This window comes from Cibotium barometz, chromosome 13 (genome assembly GCF_041138505.1).
Source record: "Cibotium barometz isolate CiBa-2024 chromosome 13, ASM4113850v1, whole genome shotgun sequence".
Classification (NCBI taxonomy): Eukaryota; Viridiplantae; Streptophyta; class Polypodiopsida; order Cyatheales; family Cibotiaceae; genus Cibotium; species Cibotium barometz.
The window spans coordinates 20,296,500-20,321,681 of NC_141058.1; the positions used below are offsets into that span (position 1 = coordinate 20,296,500).

General features: G+C 39.4%; 1 pseudogene; it reads left to right on the forward strand.

Annotated features, from left to right (window-relative positions):
* Positions 1 to 14,235: 14,235 nt before the first annotated feature.
* LOC147632473 (uncharacterized) lies at positions 14,236 to 14,848 on the forward strand (annotated as a pseudogene).
* Positions 14,849 to 25,182: the final 10,334 nt, after the last annotated feature.

The following is a 25,182-nucleotide window of genomic DNA, read 5'->3' on the forward strand; positions in this document are numbered from 1 at the left end:
ACTCCATTGAAGGTCTAAAACTGGCTGTATTCTTTGCCAAGGTTATTCAAGGTCACCGACACCATATCATTCAAGTTCTCTTAAACTCCAATGGAGGTCGAAAACTGGTTGTATTCTTTGCTAAGGTCATTCAAGGTCACCGACACCATATCATCATCATCTGGTGATCCAATAGAAGAAAGGGCATATGCAAGCCCTTTAAACTTCACTAAGTAATCAATTATACTCAACTTTTCTCTGGTCACATTATGTAGCTCTTACTTTAGTTGTATCTTTTAAGCTCAGGTGTTTGTACATCCTCACCAAGGTGTTCAAAGCCTCCTTTAGGTGTTTGTGCATCATGTATATGCACAATCATAGAACCTATCACACTTACTATTATAGCACCTTTCTATCTCTCTCATGCCATGCTTTATATGCATGTACCTACTATGGGGTCGAATTTTATTTAGCAATCTCTTGCTCTTTTTCATTGCCTATGATAAACTCCCAATATCCTTTTCCCGTAAGGAAATTGGTCATCTTGAATTTTCATGCCTAGAATATACTCTACACATGTCTGTGTTGTTTTCTACAGCTGGACTACACCAACTAGTCCACACCCATCCACTCCACTTTAGCATGTTCACATTATGGACTGCTTGTATATACTCTAGTATGTGTGTTGGTCTCTTTATCTCTTTTGTATACCTCTTTGGTTAAAGAAGAAGAAGAACAATTTTCAACCTCTCATCTTGTGTGTTCTCTTCTAGGGTTTGTGTGAGTGTGTGTGTGTGCTTCCAAAGAGTTCAAGCTTCCTTCTCCCCTGCATCTTTTCAACAGTGGCAAAATGCACATGGCCAAATAAATTGGTAAGTTGATAATCGCCATTATCATAAAACTTTTGGATAATGAACAAACTTTCCCAACGTTTTAACAATTTGGCATCAAAATGGTCATCGAGGCAACTATCATATTTGATACAAGCATGTACTTATGTATACCTTTTGCCTTAAATAAAGAATCAAGCCTTTCCTTAACATTCTAAGACTTAGTGATAAAGTGATCAATAGCTGCTTCTCTATCTAATTCCAAATGATGCAAGATTATGAGTCAATCTTGAAACACGTCATCAAGGTCCCTGTTTATCTTCTTTAATAACTCAACATTTGGTAGATAAACTTTAATATAGAAGCAAGTGTTTCTTGTCCATAAACAAGATGAAAATGAGTGAATTGTGTTGAGGCTTTAAACGTAGTCCTATATGCCCAAAGTGCCCCATCCAAATGATGTTGGTCCTAAGTTTTTGGCTTAGCTTCCACATGTTTAGCTATAATTTTGTATTAAATACCATTAATCTTTTTAACTAAACCATTACATTTTGGGTAATAAGGACTAGAATATCGATGTTTAATATTGAGTTTATCAAGAATCTACATCAATATTCCTTCTCGAAATCATGGAACATGGTCAGAAACCAACTCTAAAGCTGTTCCAAAACGGCAACATATATGAGAAAAAATGAATATGGAAACTATAAGTTTTGTTAGCCTTGAATAACTTGCTGCTTTAGCCCATCTAGTCATATATTCCAAAGCAACCAAAATATAAACTTTTCCATTTTGGGTTCTAGGCAAAGGTTTGATGGCATTAATACCCCATTTCTCAAATGGTCCATAAGTCAACAGAATAGGTTTTCTTGGCCCATAAATCAATCTTAAACATGATAAGTTTTACACCAATGAACCACATCAACATGTAAACTAGGCCAATTATACCCTACTTGTAAGATCTTTTTAACATTCAAGTCATGTGCAAAGTGTCTACCACATACCTCATCATGACAATGTTGAAGAATACATGGAATATCGGTAGCATTTGAAACTCTTCATAAGACTATATCCTTCCCTTTATGATAGAGAAGATTCTTCCCTTTATGATAGAGAAGATCCCCTATAAGTAAATATGAGAGCTCGTTCTTTAAAAGCCTCCGTTTTCGTATCGTTGTCAAACCAATAGGTAACTCCCCAGTTTGTAACCATTGCAAAAGTTCCTTCAATGTTTCTTCTCCTTGAAATTTGGGTTCCTTCAAAAGGCCATTTCCAACTATAACTGCCATTTTTTCTTTTGCTAATTGATATTCTTCTTGATTCTTCTCCCTATGTACATGTAACAATTGTACCACCTTGAATTGCTTAAAGAAATCTCAGATTCTTCGCACATGCTCTTTTAATTTATCATTTTACATGCCCAGATACCAAGAACATGTTTAACAAGTAACAATGCATCCCCTTTAATGATAAACTTATCCACTCCTACTTGCTTACATCTCATCAATCCTTCCTCAAGAATAGCATATTCAGCTTCATTGTTGGTTTGTACATTTTCTAAGACTATCTTTTCTTTGAACACAGTTTGACCATGTGGGTTATATAAGACTAAACCACCACCAATTTTCCATGTCTGTCTTCGATATGCTCCATCAAAAAACAATAAGAAGGCATTAAAGGTTTCAAAGGTTGTATCCCTTTTAGTGGTTCCTCAATTCGTAGCCATTTTTCATAAATTTTGTGAGTTAATATGTCTGCAAAGTGAAGCCATGTTGCTTTCTTCCACTTTAAAAGTATAGTCAAATTCCTACAATTCCAAAATCCACTTAACAATCCTATGAGACCTTGTCATATGGTAAACAACAAGTGGAAAAATTTTCTCCACAGTATCAAAATAAAGGGTTTGCTTAGCAAATATGCACGAAATTTTCTCACTGCAAATATCAAAGCTAAAACAAGCCGTTCTGTGTCAAATTAACTCTTTTCTCCGGTAGTCATCACCTTTCTTGAAGAATAAATGGGTCACAAAAGAGAAATCTAATTAAGTCGTACTTCACTCATTTTTTATAGATTGGGAATGGTAATGATCATTCTTAGGAGCACATATCAAAGGAGAAGCACATGAGGCATGAATGCCTTAATATTTTGGGAGATGGCTAATATGATCGAGATTGTTTTCCTCTTTTTTAAACCTTGCAAGAAGAGAGGAAAAGACCTTTGGAAAAATAGTGAATTACAAAGATAAGAGTACACACAATATGAAAGGTACTCAACCAAATACATACTAGGGTTCTCTATAGTGTGAACCCAACTAAATGAGCTGGTGCTATAACTATGCCACTCTCTAGAGTGGCTGTCACATAGGCTGTCATCCCATTGGTTGCATATAACCCATGATCTCACCAACCATGCCAGTGGTGTAAGTGTGGGGCCTATCCCCCAGCAGTGTCCACCACCTCACTAAATGAGCTCGATATCTCAACACTCTTGAGCTCAACTCCATCTCATGTACACCAAGCGAAGCCGTGAATCTGCGGAGCTTCTCTGTACCCAATGCTTTGGTGAAGATGTCAGCTACCTGATCATGTGTGTGTTGAAATTTGAGCATAATGATGAGCTATGGTGGATCAAACACTAGAATCAACATCATTAACAAAGTGATTAGCAAATGATTAAGATATAATTAGTGAATAATTAGTAAATAGATTAATGTAGGCATGGATACTCAAAAACCAGCAAATTCTCATTAGGGCTATGCCTCAATTTATAGAGTTTACATCAAGCATCAAATCCCATTGATTTCTCCATGATTCACTCCCAGAATATCTCCACCTCTTGCCTGATTCTCTCCACCTCTTCTCTTTTCCCTGAATATCTCCCAGAATAACTCCACACTCCTAAATTCTCTCATGCTGCCCTTTATTCTCTCCCAGTAGATTCTTCTCACCTTTTCACAGGTTCTTTCACAATTACATCTCCTCTTTTACAGCCTCTATCCAAGAGCTTGTTCCCGCACACACCCTATTCACTTGTATTTTCAACACCTCCCCTCAAGTGAATAATCCTAGCACACCTGGACCCTATACCAAGTTTCCCTCTTACTTGATAGCCCGCGACCAGTGCCTCAAGTCCCTAAACTCCATAGTCCTTGACACTCTCTCTCTCTATGTGTCCAAGGCTACTATAAGTGCCCGCGACCTTGACTAAAGTGCTCACACATACATCTACCACGTGGCCTACATCATCAGTGGCTCAGAGGTGGTTTTACTTTGTTGGGGCAGGTTACATTGTGTTGTGGGGTCTCTCTCTCTCTCTCTCTCAGAAAAGATGATCCGACTCCACTTCCTTTGGAGCCTCCATGAAGTTTGCCGATGTCGTTTCTTCTTCACTGGGTTTGCTGTATAGCAGTCTCTCGCCATGTGTCCTGGCTTTCCACATTTGTGGCAAGTGAAGGTCCTCCCTCCTACTCTGCCTCTTCCTCGTCCTCGTCCTCGAGAGAATCCTCCTCGGGTGAAGAATGCTTCTTCCTCTCCTGCTGTTGAGTCGAGCCCTTTCTTCTCTTTGCCTCTGCTCTCTTGCTCTAGTAGAGCTGCTTCTATCTTGTGTATCTTCAATTCAGGTACATTCTTTAGTGTTGCTACAATGTTTTCATAATCTCCTTTGTCCACACTCTTCAGAAGTACAGCTAATGCTTCATCATCTTCTACCTTTTTGCCAATAGCTGCCAGCTGTTGCTTAATGCTTTTATATTTGTTCAAGTGTGTGATTAAAGGTTCACTTTCCTTCATGTCCAATTTGTAGAATTGCATTAACAGATTTATCTTGGAATTTTTTGCTTGTGTACCAAATAATTTATTAAGTTCATCCCATGCATCTTTTGCCCATTGTATCCCTATGATGTGATGAATGATTTCATCATTTAAACTGAGTGCAATAAGTCCCAATGCTTTTTCATTCCTGCTTTTCCACTCATTTTTTCCTCTCTCTGGGCATTCATCTCTCCCTTCAACTAATCCCCACAAATTTTTCCTCATCATCAAATACATGGTTTTTGTCTGCCATGTATAAAACTGTTCCCCATTAAATTTGGCTATTTCCTATGCTGAACTCATGGTGATGTGAAGGGGGTCTTACCTCTTGATCCAATTTCAAGATTCAAGGACAGTGTCTACCCTTTTACAACTCAATCTGGTGTTTAATAGATGATTACAACAATTTTATCAGCATAAAATCACCAGAAATTACACTAAATCAAGGGTAACCAATTTGTATGGGATGGTTGGAGTATCAAACCAACTCTAATTTGTAATCTGAAGCTATAGGGATCTGTATCAGATACCTAATGGTTAATTTGAACCCTCAATTGCACCAAAATATAGTGATTAGTACTGATTAATCATTGATTAGCAAATTAATGCTATGTTTTGTGTGCAAAAAACAGAGTATACGGGGAGCCTAGATCTGGTGCCTTACACTTCAAATGAGCTCAAATGCTTTCAAAGGCATCAATAGCAATGAGTCTAGTAGAGGATTAAGCCAAGAAACACAAGATTTGACCAAATATTAAAAGCTTAATCTCTGTTTTACCAAAGTCACCTACAGATTTGATGAAGAGCTTGGATCTCACTGTAGACTTGATGAAACTGAATTCTGTCTTCACCAGCTTGTAGAGCATGCTTGAAAACCCCCGGGGCTAAGAGGAATTAGAAAGATTTTTCTTGAGAAAGAAGAATTCTCCAATCTGCTTTAGAAAAAAGGCACCGGCAAAAATAGCAATTTCTCCTAAATTACTTCGCGGTTTGCTGCGCCATCTTGATGAGCTTGAAGCTAGGTGTGTTGGCTAGCTTGTGTTAGAAGGGCAAGACCTAATTTAGAGTGTACAAGCTGAATGGAGTCCTCCACTGGCTGGGGGTGAAGTGAAAACTAACTAAAAATTTGATTATTTGCTAATTATCTACTAATCTTGATTAATTAACTAATGGGCTCATAAACCTAATTGATTCTAGGCATGGCTTTGATACCATGTTAAAATTTGAGCATAATGATGAGCTATGGTGGATCAAACACTAGAATCAACATCATTAACAAAGTGATAGCAAATGATTAAGACGTAATTAGTGAATAATTAGCAAATAGATTAATGTAGGCATTGATACTCACAAAAACTAGCAAATTCTCATTAGGGCTATGCCTCAATTTCTAGAGTTTACATCAAGCATCAAATCCCATTGATTTCTCCATGATTCACTCCCAGAATATCTCCACCTCTTGCCTGATTCTCTCCACCTCTTCTCTTTTCCCTGAATATCTCCCAGAATAACTCCACACTCCTAAATTCTCTCATGCTACCCTTTACTCTCTCCCAGTAGATTCTTCTCACCTTTTCACAGGTTCTTTCACAATTACATCTCCTCTTTTATAGCCTCTATCCAAGAGCTTGTTCCCGCACACACCCTATTCACTTGTATTTTCAACAGTGTGCTGACATAAACAAGGTCAATGTTTCCTGCCAAGACCTTCTCTCTGACAAAATGGTAGTGGACCTCTATATGCTTTGTGCGAGCATGAAAAATTAGGTTCCTGGCCAACTGTATATTGCTAATGTTGTCACAAAAAATGACAACTTGTCTATCCACTGATAGACCCAAATCTGCAAGTAGCTTTCTCAACCAAGCTACCTCACATGCTGCCATAGCACCGAGTACAGAGGTGCTGCCATAGCACCGAGTACAGAGGTGCTGCCATAGCAGCACCTCTGTACTCGGCCTCTGTACTACTGGATAGAGCAACCGTAGGCTGCTTCTTGCTGCTCCAAGTCACAGTAGCACTTCCCAAAGAAAACATGAAGCCACTAGTAGATCTTCTATCTGAGATACTACCATCCCAATCAGTATCTGTGTACCCATGTACACACATCTCTGTCCCAGTTTTATAAAATAGTCCACAATGCAAAGTAGACCTCACATACCTCAGTATGCATCTCAATGCATCCAAATGCGGCTTCCGAGGAGCCTGCATAAACTGACTCACCAACCCAGCAGCATAGCTCAAATCTGGTCTGGTGATCGTTATGTAGATCAAGCTTCCTACTATGCGCCTATATATAGTAGGATCCTCCAAAATCTCTCCTGAATCTGCACTCAACTTGCCATTCTGATCCAATGGCACTGAGATAGGCTTACAGCCTGTCATACCATACTTGGACAACATGTCCAAGCCATACTGTCTTTGCAATAATCCAATACCATGTGGTGACCTAATCACCTCAATGCCCAAGAAATATCTCAACTCCCCCAGATCCTCATCTCAAACTTCTGCCTAAGCAAGATCTTTACATCAAAGATCTCTGCATCATGGTCCCCCGTAATGATCAAGTCATCTACATAGATGACAACAAGCACAACGAGTCTTGTGAAGTTTGTTTGCAATTACATGCAATACAGTGGACTGTTTTGAGGCTGAATTGTCTAGCTCTGTTGTAGCAAAGGAGACACAGTGTTGTAAGGTTTTTTTTGGGGCTGTTTGTGTTGTAATAGTTTGCTGTTCTGAAAATACAGTTTTGTAAATTTGAAGAAAAGCTTTGAGGATAGCCCACCTCAGATATGTATCTTGTCCTGGAGTTTGGTTCGGATATCGAAGAACTGTACTTTGAAGATGGTTCTATGTTTGAGGTCGTTTATTCTGAGAGTGATGCAGGGTACTGGTCAGTCATAGTTCATATTGCTGAGAGGGAGTGGGATGATTATGAATGGGTGTTAGATGATGATGGTTCTGAGGATGTAATGGATGTACAACTCTGTAAAGACGAAGACTTGAATTGAAATAAAGTTTTGTACATACTCTTGGGTCTGGTGTTCTGGGTGTGTACTTATGCAGGAAAGCAAAACTCCACAGGAGTTGAACAGAGTTCAAGGGTACAGCCTGGATGATGGCAGCACCTTCTACACTGAAATCTGTAAAAAATGCAACAAACTGTTGAAGCCTCTTCTCCAAAATAGGAAACGCAGCATTCTTTTGCTCTCACAGGTCAACGTTTTTCATTGATACCATGAAAGAAAGTGAAGAAAATATAAAACACAGATTTAGGCCTAGGTAGAAGACTTGTAAATGCTGGAAACTGATGTTTATTGCTGAAATCTCAGTGCCGCACGAGGAAAGTAGTAGTAGCTGTACAATGATGAGAAGCAGTAGCAGCTGCTAATGACCTCAATTGAATGCTGAAACATGAGATGATATGAGGGAAAAGGGAGCCAACCCTTTTATAGTACCTCAATATGCTTGTTGGCCAGCTGTAGTAGTAGGCCGACAGCAAGGTTATAGTAAAAAATGCTAAAAAATGCCTTAAAAAAACCAAAAAATGGTAGAAACAATCTTGAAAAATCTCTGCTAAGATATGCCAATGCAGGGCTTCATATGGAACCAAATACAAGCATGAATATGGATGGGAAATTCCATCTAGGGATGAAATAATTTCCAACAAAACTTTGTATCAAGATATGCTGTCACACACACACTCTACACACACACACACACACACACACACACACACACACACACACACACACACAAGAGCATACATTCACACAAAGCTCTTCATATTGAGTTTCTATCAAACCTCTAGAGATGCACAGAAGCCTTAGCCGCCATATTGAAGTTTAGCACTAAGGGAAGTACCAAATAGCATAACAATGAGCTGACCTACCATAATTTGTAATCAAAGTTTGAAAATAGTAATATTTCTTATAATCCACTTCTTTTTGCAACTCAATGCTTTGTATTTTGAAGATCCTCCTTCTTTTGCTAACCATATTTTCTTACACAATGTAGATAATGTAAACATATTAACTTATATAGATGGGACGAATGTCTCTTTAGAAGTAGCCATTTTTAAAAGGCAACATGTGTAATGTATGTATAATTTATTGATGGCACTATTTTTTTAAATTATATATATAGATATTTTTAAGACTAAAACTTATCCATTTTTATTTAGTTTTTTTCACAATTTATCTTTACACTTAAAAGTATATTATTCTATGTATAATTTATCTTTAGCCCCTAAGAAACTTCTTTGTATCTACACGTAATACAAAAATAGAAAATATTTCAATGTACACTAAATAATTATTTTCATTAATGAGATATTATTTCATTCTAGGAAACAAATAAATACTCCATATAAGTCCAAAGAAAAATGAACATAACTAATAAATCAAGATAATTATTGTTCCATTTCATTCATTGATCTCTCCAAAAGAGCCTTGGCGAATTCAAGGCCTTTCTTATGGTTCGGTAGACTTGTATCGAAGTAGCGCATCATGTACTCTTTGAAAGTGGCTCCTTGGTACACGCATGGGTAATCATGGTTAATGAGCTCAGGAATAGGAGCAATAAATTCTTCCTCTGGAGGTCCAAATGTAAAGGGAAGAGAGATCTGTAACTTGTTTGGATTAGCTATGACTCGCCACCATGTCGATGTCGGTAGTGTGTGCTCTCTAATAATAATAATAATAATAGTTAGGATTTTCCCTTAGTGTAAAGGGAAAAAAAAAACCCATTGGCTGGCTTGCACGAGATAAAAGGATAAGTTATGGGTGTGCTGTGCTGTATCACACAGCACAGCACGAGATAAAAGGACAAGTTATGGGTGTGCTCTCTAATAGCCACACAGCACAGCAGGACAAGTTATGATGGGTGTGCTCTCTAATGGTTTAAATTTTAAAAAAAAACTATTGGCTACTGCACGAGATAAAGGATAAGTTATGGGTGTGCTGCCACATAGCACAGCACCAGATAAAGGACAAGTTATGGGTGTGCTCTCTAATAGCCACACAACACAGTAGGACAAGTTATGATGGGTGTGCTCTCTAATAGTTAGGATTTTTCCTTAGTGTAAAAAAAAAACTGTCCTTCAATGTAAATATCAACTTCTTAAATTGAGAAAATCCGGTTGGTTGTAATTTGCTAAGGCTTGAATTTATTGATTCAACAATTTTTAAGTTTCAGTTATAAGACCATGGTGGGTAACGTATGCATTTTTTCAATAAAAACCGTTTCAACTTGATGGTTGTCCTTTGTTTCATTGGTTAGAAAAGCAAGTTTAATTTCTGCTATTGTGGCTCCCACTTCTCTTCAATAAAGAGGAAACGAAGGGTTCCAAAAACATTTCTTTCTGTACTTATAACCATTAATATTTTTTGAAGAGGAGAAAAACGTTTCCTCTTCAATAAAGAGGAAAAGAAGGGTTCCAATAACATTTCTTTCTATACTTGTAACCATTAATATTTTTTGAAGAGGAGAAAAACGTTTCCTTAAGAACCAAGGCTTGTATCCTTAAACAACTTGTCCTTCACACATTCATAACCCTTATAAAATAATAGCAAAAGAAAGGGTTCCAAAAGCATAGGTTGGTACTTCAAGTTATTATTTTTGACATGAATACAAAGGATTCTTAAAGCAACGACTACTAATATTTTTGGACGTGAAAAGAATAGCTTCTTAAAGCAAGGACTATAGTTTTAAATTATGCATTGTTAGTCTCATCCTAGATTTTGCCTTATATGAGATTCACTATGACATTCACTATTCTATTTACACATGTATAGGTATGCTATAAATTTCGCCTTATATAAGATTCACTATTCAAGTATTTTTACACACGTGTATAGACGAAGCATCTCTCACTCTCTCTCTCTACACACACACACACACACACCCACCCATTCCATGTTCTCATGATACAAATACTTTACCTATATTTAAGGTTCAAAGGTGGATACTCCAAATTTTATGTACAAGGAATTTTTTTGAAGATCACATCAATATAGTGCAAAAGGACTTCGCCCACTACCATAGTAACCCGTTTTGTGTATGCAGTACCATACTATGGAGTCAACTACCAGGTGCGCCACATCCTAGAATTTTGTAAAAGGTGTACGTTTGTATGCCCAAAATACATATTTAGCAATAATGTATGGTGTACGCAGTACCATACTATGGAGTCAACTACCAGGTGCACCACATCCTAGAATTTTGTAAAAGGTGTACGTTTGTATGCCCAAAATACATATTTGGCAATAATGTATGGTGAAAATTACCATAAGATAGGGATCCTAGGTGACTAAGTATCATTTGAGGAGTAATTTAGGAACTCATTATAGCCAAAAACCTTGGTGATTGATACCTTTTAGTAGCATGCTTTACCTTAAAAATCAATGTTCTTTTAAGTTTGAAATTTGTTCCTCAAGGTTTGTTTAGATGGACGCTATAAATGAGAATAGATAGTATTGCTAGAAAACAATAAGGGCCCTTTCCTAATGCAATATAATGGCATTAGGAGACTATAGTGCATGTGTCCATAACAATTACACAATAATTAAGGTTTGCGGAGCATCATCAAAGAGCTAGATCTACGGATGTATAGGTGCCATGCCCTAATATTGAGGTGAGCAAAAAGAAGGGACAAAAAATTCGACAATGATTTTGCTAGGTATTTCAAATAAGTCACTACTACCATGGATCATGCCATTAGAGATGTTATTTTGTCCCAATTGATAGTTCACCCTTGTAATAAGAGTTTTCAGGATGCAAACATAAATTTTCAAAGATAGTGTTCAGGTGGATTAATGCCATTAGAGATGTTATTTTGTCCCAATTGATAGTTCACCCTTGTATTAAGAGTTTTCAGGATGCAAACATAAATTTTCAAAGATAGTGTTCAGGTGGATTAGTTCATTGCTAAATGCCAAGGCCTCATTTGACATTAACATTTAAGTAGCCTCATGGATGTTATAAATTCATGCCCAAGAAAACTCTATCTAGTGAGAAGCATAATAATTTAGGAAGATGGAGCATTGCTACTAGTCATGTGCAAAAGGCTAGCATTGCTACTAGTCATGTGTAAGAGACATTAATAATCTTTACACAAGAGATCAAGTACCTAGTAGTTTCATGCATTGCTTACTTAGTAGTGTCATGCATTGCTACTCGTCATGTGTAAGAGGCATTAATAATCTTTACACAAGAGATCAAGTACTTAGTAATGTCATTTTGAGAAGGTTGATAGCAAGATAAGGTGCCCCAAATGTTCTCACCCAAATGGGTCATTATGACATGCTTTCCATCTTATGAGTCATTTCTTAGTCAAGATCTTATATATTTTTACCAAACAACTAAATGTCAAGTTATGGAGGTTTAGCAAGTCCTCTATTGAGGTTTTGTAATAAAAACATCAAAGGCTAGGCATTGTATTAATTCCATGAGCTATGCACAAGGTGAGTGAGGCACATATGCCAAAGACACAAACACAAAGAGAGAGAGAGAGAGAGAGAGAGAGAGAGAGAGAGAGAGAGAGAGAGAGGTTTAGCAACTCCTTGATTGAGGTTTTGCACAAAAAAATATCAAAGGCTAGGCATTGTACAAATTGCATGGTGGTCACGAGTTGTGCACAAGTTGAGTGAGATAGATACATGAGAGAGAGAGAGAGAGAGAGAGAGAGAGAGAGAGAGAGAGAGAGAGAGAGAGAGAGATGATATGATAAAGCTCAATTGAGAGAAAGTATTACATGACTCAATGATGGTTGATCGATTAATGATGAAACCCTTTCATGAGTACATACATTTGTAGGCTAGTAACCTTATCCTTTGACCTATACAAATCACACACACACACACACACACCTTGTTGGATTCAAGGTGGATCGGAGCACACATTAAACCTCATTCTTAAGCATAATCAAACTAAGCTGAAGTCAGTAAGAATGCACTAACTAAATGAGATTAATGTGGGCAAGATTAAGTTGTAAAATGAGAGGCCTAATATATAGGCAAGTACATTGAGAGAGAGCCAAGCTCTACTTTTATCACCTATGAGGTGTAAAGGTGGAGAGTAGCTAGGCTAAAATAGTGGAGATAATTGAGCACCTAAAAGAGGTAGATTCCAAATGTTGAGAGACTCTAGGGGATGCTCCTAAATTAAGAGAAAATGGTAGGCTAGATGCTTGGTAAATCTTCTTTACCAAAGAGCACTTACAGCAAGGATAAATGGTAGAAATAACCACAAGAAAATAGCTCATGTTTGGAACATTATTTCTAACACCTTCCCATGAACCAAACATGGGTAAAGATAAAATAAGATAGCTAAGATGTCCTAGGATAGAATTCCCCTCCCACAATCAAAAATTGGATACAAAGCTTAAGATATTATGGGTATGATGACCAAGGTGAGGCTCCAAAAAATAAAAGTCGGTGATTCATAAACAGAAGGTGCCCATATAGAAAGATGGTACATCAAAAGCTCCTTGGTTTACAATGCCACAAGAAAAGTATTTAAGCCTTAAAACAAATAAGGGAAATAAAGTGAGAGCTAAATAGACTAGTTCCATGGAACATCAAACGTGGTGCCCGTAGTATGTAGCGTACTCCATCTCTTGCGCCGTAGGTGCACGACCATAGTCTTTGGTCTGCATCAAGACAGAACCAAAGACTTATTGATTTCTTAACTCAATAATAGTATCTTTGAAAGTTAAAATTAGAACGATTTATACTCACAAATGTGGCCACAAATCTATCTCGACCCATCCGGCCTAGTCTAGATGTGTGACCAACTTGCAGTCTCTTTCGTGCTGCCGTCTATGTAAATTTCATTAAACAAAATGACATAGATTAGAGAATATTTAGAATCAATCTATCAAAGTTCAATTTAATTCTAATATACATTAGCAAAGGCATGCACCTTCTGCTTAGGAAAAGTGATGCGTAGGCGTCTCTCCTTGCGGAAGTATTGCCATGTCTCCATGCACATATCAGCCCTCCTCTTGTTTGTCTCCACCATACAGTAGCGTCTGTTTATTTTTCATATTGCATACCACAGAACTTGTTAGATTTCAATGTTTTCTTTCATGCATTGCTTTTTTCTTCTCGATCATTTGATTAATGACTCGTGTTTTTATGGTACTTGAAAATGAGATTCGGACCAATCAGAGGGTACACCACCACCTCCTACTCGTGGTGATTGGGGTGCACAGAGTTCCAATACTGCACATGAACCCGTTTATGATGATTTCTACTACAACGAGTCTATTATATGCTGGTGCACTTGTCATCGTGGCACATATCGGAGGCCACGATGGGAGTGCTTTTCACATGAGATGACTCATGGTACTTTTGAGCGAGCACCGCCACCTGAGGAGCGACATCGACCTATGGTATGTGACTGTTCTCCCTTAGTTTTATTATTGGTTATTTTATAAATCAAAGGCTCATATATAATGTAACCATATCATATATGTAGGTATATTCACTTGATGACGAGGATGACTTCACTATCAGTGGTGCACATGTCCCTCACACATGGCACGGACAGGTCACTTGTCAGCTGTAGCTCGAGGTTTCTCGACATCCTCTACCTCCTGCTTTGGGAGGCCGAGATGGGTGGAGATCATCCGCCCACTTGTTTGCATTCTCTAGTACAGACGTATGATCGTAGACGATATGGAGGATGGCAGAGAGGATCACTTCCTTTAGATGGAGTGGTTTTCAGGGGGCAGTCGCTACATGATTGCTCCATCTACCATTAGTGGAGCAAGACGAGGCCTCTTTATTGCACAGGATTTACATGTGCCCCCTCATTCAGAGGTCACCCTTATGTCTTTCTGTGGACCTATATATAGATGGGGTCCATGGCATCAGCTTACTCGCTACATTCAGAGCATGAGTACTTATGGATTATGTCTCAATGCAGCCTCTCTTTCTGATAGAGGGATCACACATGCAGAAGGACAAAGACTCTATGTTGATGGAAGACCTTACTCGCAAGGAAACATAGCAGGTTTAATCAATAGTAGTCGAGGGATGAGTTCAAGAACCAATTGCACGTTTGTGGAGTGTGAGAATAGTCATGAACCAGAACATATGAGCAGGGATGTAGAAAGATACATAGTTGTCAATGCTATTAGATCATTACGTGCTGGTGATGAATTGCTGGTCAATTATGGATGGCATAGACCTCCACGAGCATCCTTTTTACTAGATGAGGATTGAGAGCTTCATTGTATACATTTCCTAATGTTATTGGACCTCTTGTACCCTAATTCTATAGTTTAATTTGCACCACATTCTATAGTTTAATTTGCACCACATTCTCTACTGTCTCTATTTTAATTTGATAATCATTTTTTATTGTCTGTAACTGTTTTGTATCTATATTTTCTTTTATATAGAAGCATGCTATTGATATTGCCTTCAAATATGTAGATTCCAGATTGTTACATCAACAATATCACAAATCAACATTCACATGATGCATCTCACATGTCAATAGAGTGCATGAATGAGGATCCTACACAGGAGTGATCCTAATGCGTATGCAAGACTAAAAAAACAATATTCTCAGGACTTCAATAATGTGCGGGACCATATCTTTGATGACGACGATGGCATGTCTGATTTTTTTGAGGATTGGTATCAAAATAATAGTGCAAGCGATATTCCTAATAACAACGAGAAGTATCTTCGAGAAGAAGCTCTAAAGCGTATCTACGCAGGAAGCCAACTGACACGACTCAGTGCAAGCTTACTTATTCTGAATCTTCAAAACCGTTTTGGATGGAGTAATATATCCATTTCAGCACTTTTGAAGTATGTAACAATCTAACATTTTTTTAATCTAAATATTTTAGGAGTAATCACAATATGTTTTGTTCTTATTGATCATATTTTTAATGGACTTTGCATGCTACTCTCTCAAAAGTTCTTGTCGACAAGCAATTCCCTTCCTACATCACATGATGAGGTAAAGAAGATGATAAGTAGTCTTGGACTTGACTATTCTTCTTTACATGCATGTCCCAACGATTGTATTTTATATAAAGGTTAGTACGAGGACGGTGTGACATGTCCAAAATGTCAAACTCCTCGTTATAAAGAGGAGAAAGGTAAGGTCCCTCGAAAGGTATTGAGACATTTTTCCCTGGCTCCGCATATAAAACATATGTTCCAAAGTCCCGAATTAGCTAAGCTTATGACATGGGGAGCGGAGCACAAGAGCAAAGATGGAGTATTGCGAATTCCATGAGATTGTCCTGCATTTGAGCATATTGATCTACGATGGCCAGATTTTGCAAAAGAACCATGCCATTTAAAGATGGGTGTAGCGTTGGACGGCGTGAATCCATTTTCAATGAGATCAAGTAAATGGTCTACATGGCCAGTGGTAGTTATTAACTATAATCTACTCCCGTATCTCAGCATTAAGAAAGAGCATTTAATGCTCTCACTCTTAATTCCGAAAAAACGACAAGTTAAAGATCTGAATGTTTATTTGGCCCCTCTCATCGACGATCTTCAAGATTTGTGGAGAGGGATTGATGTCATGGATATGTCCAGAAACATCGGTCAAATACAGTTCATTGTTCATGGAATTTTAGCATGGACTATCCACGACTTTCTAGGATATGGTTTTTGCTCAGGTAAATGGTTTAAATATATATATTCTTTCATAAGTTTGTACGATGTTCATTACGCTAATCATCTTTGTTATGTTTTCCATGTAGGGATATGTACCAAGGGTTATAAAGCTTGTCTAATTTGTGGTGATTGGTTGAGATCGACTTATAGTAAAAACCTTAACAAAAATATATATCTTTGACATAGACGATTTTTATCTAAGGATCATTATCTACGAGACAGAAAGCAAGCCATACATTTTAATGGAAAGGTAGAAGAAGGGAGATGTCCAATACCAAAGACACCAAAGGAGAATGCATGTATTACGTTTGTGAATACCTTGAGAAAACCGATTCTGAAGCTCCACGCGTATGGACAAATGAGTCGTCTTCTACCATGTATGACGAGGTATTGTCTGGTAAGGGAGTCCATTTTTGACTTAAGATCCAAGATAAATTGATATTTCTACTTTCATTGTCTATAATAGCGAATGCATGCAACAATTCATTGATGAGTACGAGGAGGAACTTGCAAGCAAACGAGTTGGTAGACGTAAAAAGAGGAGATCTAGACGTCAAACCAATGTAAATAACGACGAGGACGTACCTACTTACATGGATTGGTTATACACCCGTATGCAACATGCGGTTAGTGATCATGAGCCAATCTTACGGAACAAAGAGAGTTTATGATCGGGTGTGAAAAATAGGTAACTTGTTTGGTTTTGAAAACTCTGAACTAAACAAATGAATCTCAAATTTTTTTTAATAATTTATGTTTTGGTGTAGGCTCGAATGTATACCAACATCTGGGCTTATGGACAACATCTTCGGATAATTTATGTTTTGGTGTAGGCTCGAATGTATACCAACATCTGGGCTTATGGACAACATCTTCAGATAAAATCTATTGACGACTTACGTCTAACTCAAGATTCTTGCGTTGTTGCCTCTTTTAAGCAATTATCACGTGCAAGTTCAAGAGACACAAATCTTATCAACAGTGAACTTGGTTACGTGGGAACCATAGTCGGCATTTATGAAGTATCATATCGTATCTTTAAGCAGGTAAATGAGATCTCTCTTCATGCAACAATAACATGTAGATTTCTTAAAGCTAAACATAATTCTAAAGTTTTGATTCGTGTATTTTGACAAGTGGTTTTGACGGTGGATTGGTTCCGTGCCGGGTATAAAGGCAATAATGCCACAATGAAAAGAGAACCGTCTGGATTTTGGTCCGTCGACTCCTCAAAGTTATTGCGTGCAACAAAAGAGACTTACATTCTGCCAACTCATGTTGAACAAGCATTCTTTTACAAGAATACAGATGCTCATCCATGGTGGCAAGTTGTGCATGTCCAACCTAGAGGTCGACACTTGTTTGATAGAGTTGACTCTGAGACAGCGGATCAGGATGATTTGATTACATCCTCGAATCTAGACACATCGACCTCAGAGAGGTGTAGAATTCTTCTATCCATCGATCATGATGACATTGTAGGTGATGAGAACGACAACGATCCAGACTCTGACAATACGCACCGAAGAGGAGGAAACAATGGATGTCGAGCCTACGGAGGAAATGAACGTGAACACAAATTTAACGATCGAGGAGTTCGAAGAAGTCAACAAGGATAATGAAGATGAAATTTTATTGACGGTTTATCTCAGAGATGATGATGAGGACCAGTAGTCTTACGTATCAACTCACAGATCGGTAAGATTTAATCTCAAAATCATTCATTGTGAAGTCCTGTTTTTTTTTATAAACTTACTAACAAGGGTGGGTGGTGGGGAGTCTCGTGGTTGGTGATAGCCTCATATGGCTAGTGTCAGGGTTCGATTCCCCTCAGACTCATTTTTCTTACTCCAGTTGTGTACAGGCTTCTATCTTGCATTTCAACCCAGTATCGGCATCTCAACCTTCAGTACCCGCAATCAAGCAAGGTTCCCTGGATCGACTTGGCCTAGCAGTAGACCATCAAAGCCAGCAGTCTTCTAGCATTTCGTGGCAGTAGTTCCAACAGCACCCTCAGTGACTACCTGCAGTAGTTCCAACAGCACCCTCTGCAGTACCCTTAACCGCAACACACCCCATGCTGCCCATTGGTATCAGAGCTCTCTGGTGGTAACTTTTTGGTCTCATAGGTCATTTTGGCCTTTTGAAGACGTAAATATAGCATTTCATTTTGTTTCATTTCTCTCTCTACTTACCGTGCATTGTCGCGTTGATGACTCAGGAGTTTACACATTTGTTTCAGCAAGCACTTTCGACTCCATCCTGCCCCAAACTCCATCTCCAGTGTGTTGATGACATATTTCTTGTCATCCTCGAGTTGATTGTTGCATTGCAAAATAAAGTCAGTTAGTAATTCAAATAAAAATCTGTAATTCATATTCTTTATGTTAAATAATACTTACTGCCATGGTATATGAACTCGCTGTAGATATGACATGCAAAGATCTCTCATCCATCGTCTGAAGGCGATGCCGGCTCCAACCTGAAGGATACCCCCGTCAGGTGTGATGTCACATGTGACACCCAAAGTCCCAGTGCACGTGCGCATCGGCAGTGGTGGAGGCACTAGTGGGGGCACTAGTGGGGGCACTGGTGGGGGCACTAGTGGGGGCACTAGTGGGGGCACTGTTGCACTGGTACTCTGCCACCGCTGATGCCTATGCACTGGTGGTGTGGTACTCTGCCGCCCCGCTGATGCCTACGCGCAATACAAACATACGATATATTGAGATGTGAGTTCGTAAAAAATACTTGATATTTAATCCGTAATCGCCATAAAAGATATACCTGCGGGAGGACGGCCACTACCCAGTGAATCAGGTGTCACCTGAGGAGGTACATCAGGAGTAAGCTGCTGACTCTCGTGATGTGATGCAATTGGGATAGGAGTCCTAAGAAAACAAAGGCATCAAAAGGATATATATATTAAGAATTCTATATGTAAAAAATGGATGACATTACTATTTTATCAATCAAGAAGCTTACCGATGTGCAGTAGTATGTGCATGCCAAGACGTCTCCACTCCTGCATGTGGCTGGGAGGATGTACCCTCTCCAGGTCGTATAGGCATACTGAATCTCCCAAGAATCTCAATCGCGCCATCTAAACCCGCATCATCCATCTCCACATAATCTGTCATGGCCTCTGAGAGTGTATCTCCAGAAAGTCCAGTGCCTCTAGCAAAGACTTGATGATCACCAACTTCACTTTATGGCCGTGGTCACTCATCGTATCTATATATTTAAAACAACTATATGTCAGACTAGAGATACATTGTTAGAGAAGAGCTGAATACATTGTTAGAGAGGAGCTCAATACATTGTTGGAGAGGAGCTCAATCGGGCCAAGGCTCATATTGGCAGCTGACCATAAGAGAGCGAAGGACTAAAAGATTACCCACGGTGATACCCTGAGGCTTGGGAGGCAACCCTGAGGCGACTGGTGAAACCGAGCTATGGACACATAACACAGTAATTCTTTCAATTAAATACCTGGACTTTATGACACAAACAAAATCCTCGCTCCCTCGCTCAACACCAAATTGGCCCCGAAGTCCGGCGCCCCTTGCGGTATTTATTTCTTCATTTTAAGAGATTGAAAATAGAAAGCGGGAGTGCAATTGGGCACTCCATTTGAGTCCCAACAATGAATTTTAGCTTGCTGTATTTTCTGTACAGACCTATTTTCAGCTTTGTACAACCACCACAGTCCTGGTAGACCCTAGCAAGGTCCCTCTGCAATCTGGCATCAACTGGGCCTTGGAACAACCCCTAAACACTCCAAAAACAGCACTGATTTAGTGCTGAATTGGACACCTGCGTGGTGAGGTAACTACCCTCACCTGTTCCTGCTTTGGAGTAGCAGTTAGCTGCTCCTGTTCCTATCAAAGGAGGCTCTTGCCTCAGCCAAAAAACATATTCCCCACACAGCTGTACATAAATCATGAGAGTAGCCCACTAGAGGGGCATTACCATAGCTGAATATAGGTTGAGAGGCTGTGGGGAGCAAGCTCAACCCTCTTCAATGCATAGAGAACAGGGAAGAGGAAGCTCCAATAGCTCTTAACCTAGAACAATCCACCTGAGAAACCATAAAAATGAGCCCAGGGGAAAGATAATCGAGCGCCCAGCCTCCTGTACTTCGAAACTGGCCTAAAAGTTGCCACATGGCAGTCATGCAGCTCATTTCCCGTTCCAACCTTTTGGTCTAAAAATCTCCCAATCTGCTAACATTTTGACATTAGTCCTTTGGTGATTATTGATCCTTGCAACATTCCGGAGAGATTGACGTGAAGAGATTTCAAATCTGATCATTGTCGAAAAATAGCAGTTTCCCTAAATTTTAGGGATGATGTCATTTGCATCCCTTATGGTCTCTTGACCATCTTTGACCTCTATGGTCACTTCAGAATCTTCTTAGAAATCAAGATACAATGACCTTTTAGGCGGCGGCCACTAACTGGTGTGAACCATCGCTTCTAGCCAAATCCATTGTCCTATCCTTTCATCCAGTGACCATGTCCTGTTCACTGGTAGTCACATTCCAGTGCATACCTCAGGCTTGGCCATCCACTGGACCACCCAACTGACAATGCAATGGCCCTAGCTCTTCCAAGAGATCCGGGGGAAAGCAACAGCAGCCAAAGAAAGAAAAAGAAAAAGATATTTATATAAAGAAATAAATAGGGAAAACAACTGCAGCAAAGTACACCACCTGGTGACAACTGGAGGACCCAGTAGCTGTCCGAATGCTTAGACATCAGTCGTGGAGTGTCTCACTGCTAGCCGACTGGATGTATGCAGTCGTGGGCCTCATGTGCTGTTGGCTGACTATTGCTACAGCTCTTCACCTCATATAGGCAAAGACACACAACCTTGCACTGTCTCCTGCACTTCCTTTTCACTTTCCTCATGTTGAAGCTTTTGATGTGACAACCACGGGCTTGCCTCCTTGAGAAATTCGATGATGTCCCAACCAAAGAAACCCTAGGATCGCCCACTTGAGAAAGTCGACGATGTCCCAACCAAAGCAACCCTGGGCTCGCCCACTTGAGAAAGTCGACGATGTCCCAACCAAAGCAACCCTGGGCTCGCCCACTTGAGAAAGTCGATGATGTCTTGGCAACGGAACCTTGAAACCAGCTTGACGGGCGGCGAAACAAACACTCGCACATAAAACACTTCAATGCCATTGAGGACCTAGAAAAGGAAAACAAACAAGGGGAGCTAGAGTGCTCCTGCTAACAGTACACGGCCCCTAAACACAGTGGCGCCCCTTGCGGTATTTCTTTAATTGATTAAAAGAGCTTTGATTACAATAAGGCTGGGAGCTCAGCCGTCACAGTAGAACCCTTGAAGCCTGCAAAGAAATCCCATCGTTGGCTTCTTGTCCACTCGGCATCCACAAACAAGTCCAGCCATTGTTCACTTCAAAAGACTCTCTCACATTGACTTCTGCATACAGAAGTCTTCTCCCATGATCAAGGCTGCCACAACCATCCACAGCCTCTCACCCTATGAACAGCATCACAGCCTGACACATCCAAGGCTTCTGCATCACAACACAGACTCCCAAACTGTCTCTCAAAGGAGAACTCGTATCACAGCACAGCATACCATACAGTCGACACACCTGTACCAACCCTCTCTACCTTCCAAGGGTACTATCCATCTCTGTCATGGATTCCCTGTCCAATCAGTAGCAAGGCTGTACCAAACATGTGTCCATTCCTGCACCTTCTGCCTGCATGTGACCTATCTCCTGGAGAAACCCAAAAACATGTTTCCTCGAGAAACCTACAACCTATTTCCACATGAAACCTTTAGGCCTGTTTCCCTTTGAAACTTCTGTCCTGTTTCCATACAAAACCATTCATGACCATTCAACAATAGTGCCAACAACAGCATACATCTAGTTACCTGTTCCCTCATGAAACATCTGGCAACATAGAGATGCCCATAACTGTAGGTCCCTCTGTTCCTTTCTAGCAGGAAGAAAAACAATCTGCTCCATGAGCACGCAGCCATGCGAGCTTGCATCACTCCCATGCCAAGAAACATAACCAGGTGACCTTATACTTGCACCCAATAACCCATGTACATAGCTGAATTTGTAACCAAAAAAAACAGCCCATAAACTGTCCTCGAACTCATCTCAAAACAGTCCCGAACCAAAGCAAGAGAAGCTGAAAGTTCCATCAATTGAACGCCATCGACATGATGTCTATGTTCATGAAAAACCAGTCCCTGTCCGCCTTTATGTCCAGAGAAACGAGCCCTCTGGCCACCTAGGAGAAGAGCATGCAACCCTGAGCGCCTGCAGTCTAGCCCTCGTGTGTACGAAGCGAGAGAGAGAGAGAAAAGAGTATGTGCCGCAGCTTCAGCCCTCCTTCTACTATTCAGCCCTCAACTTTTGTGCACACAGAAAAACACCCAAAAATAGGCCGCCAGCCCCTCCATAAGCATGTGTACCCCTTCAGCACTCAGCCCAACTAGTAGCAAGTAGGGGAGAACCCCCACATGCAGTTCAGCTTAAGAGATAAATTTCTTGAAAATTTGGAAAATTAACCATAATTTATGGGATTCTTAAAGCAACAACTACTAATATTTTTGGGCGTGAAAAGAATAGCTTCTTAAAGCAAGGACTATAGTTTTAAATTATGCGTTGTTAGTCTCATCCTAGATTTTGCCTTATATGAGATTCACCATGACATTCACTATTCTGTTTACACGTATAGGTATGCGATAAATTTCACCTTATATAAGATTCACTATTCAAGTATTTTTACACACATGTGTACAGACGAAGCATCTCTCACTCTCTCTCTCTACACACACACACACACACCCGCCCATTCCATGTTCTCATGATACAAATACTTTACCTATATTTAAGGTTCAAAGGTGGATACTCCTTCAAATTTTAAGTACAAGGAATTTTTATGAAGATCACATCAATATAGTGCAAAAGGACTTCACCCACAATAGCCCGTTTTGTGTACGTAACCCTATCTACCAGGTGCGCCACATCCTAGAATTTTGTAAAAGGTGTACTTTTGTATGCCCAAAATACATATTTGGCAATAATGTATGGTGAAAATACATATTTTGCAATAATGTATGGTGAAAATTACCATAAGATAGGGATCCTAGGTGACTAAGTATCATTTGAGGTGTAATTTAGGAACTTATTACAGCCAAAAACCTTGGTGGTTGATACCTTTTAATACCATGCTTTACCTTAAAAATCAATGTTCTTTTAAGTTTGAAATTGGTTCCTCAAGGTTTGTTTAGATAGACGCTATAAATGAGAACAGATAGTATTGCTAGAAAACAATAAGGGCCCTTTCCCAATGCAATATAATGGCATTAGGAGACTATAGTGCATGTGTCCATAACAATTACACAATAATTAAGGTTTGCGGAGCATCATCAAAGAGCTAGATCTACGGATGTATAGGTGCCATGCCATAATGTTGAGGTGAGCAAAAAGAAGGGACAAAAAATTCGACAATGATTTTGCTAGGTATTTCAAATAAGTCACTGCTACCATGGATTTCAAAGATAGTGTTCAGGTGGATTAGTTCATTGCTAAATGCCAAGGCCTCATTTGACATTAACATTTAAGTAGCCTCATGGATGTTATAAATTCATGCCCAAGAAAACTCTATCTAGTGAGAAGCATAATAATTTAGGAAGATGGAGCATTGCTACTAGTCATGTGCAAAAGGCTAGCATTGGTGCAAGTCATGTGTAAGAGGCATTAATAATCTTTACACAAGAGGTTTCATGCATTGCTTACTTAGTAGTGTCATGCATTGCTATTGGTCATGTGTAAGAGGCATTATTAATCTTTACACAAGAGATCAGGTACTTATTAGTAATGTCATTTTGAGAAGGTTGATAGCAAGATAAGGTGCCCCAAATGTTCTCACCAAATGGGTCATTATGACATGCTTTCCATCTTATGAGTCATTTCTTAGTCAAGATCTTATATATTTTTACCAAACAACTAAATGTCAGGTTATGGAGGTTTAGCAAGTCCTCTATTGAGGTTTTGTGATAAAAACATCAAAGGCTAGGCATTGTATTAATTCCATGAGCTATGCACAAGGTGAGTGAGACACATATGCCAAAGACACAAACACAAAGAGAGAGAGAGAGAGAGAGAGAGAGAGAGAGAGAGAGAGAGAGACAGAGACAAAGATGTTTGGCAACTCCTTGATTGAGGTTTTGCACAAAAAAATATCAAAGGCTAGGCATTGTACAAATTGCATGGTGGTCACGAGTTGTGCACAAGGTGAGTGAGATAGATACATGAGAGAGAGAGAGAGAGAGAGAGAGAGAGAGAGAGAGAGATGATATGATAAAGCTCAATTGAGAGAAAGTATTACATGACTCAATGGATGTTGATCGATTAATGATGAAACCATTTCATGAGTACATACATTTGTAGGCTAGTAGCCTTATCCTTTGACCTATACAAATCACACACACACACACACACACACACACCTTGTTGGATTCAAGGTGGATCGGAGCACACATTAAACCTCATTCTTAAGCATAATCAAACTAAGCTGAAGTCAGTAAGAATGCACTAACTAAATGAGAATAATGTGGGCGAGATTAAGTTGTAAAATGAGAACATATCTTATTGAAAATGAGAGGCCTAATATATAGGCAAGTACATTGAGAGAGAGCCAAGCTCTACTTTTATCACCTATGCGGTGTAAAGGTGGAGAGTAGCTAGGCTAAAATAGTGGAGATAATTGAGCACCTAAAAGAGGTAGATTCCAAATTTTGAGAGACGCTAGGGGATGCTCCTAAATTAAGAGAAAATGGTAGGCTAGATGCTTGGTAAATCTTCTTCACCAAAGAGCACTTACAACAAGGATAAATGGCAGAAA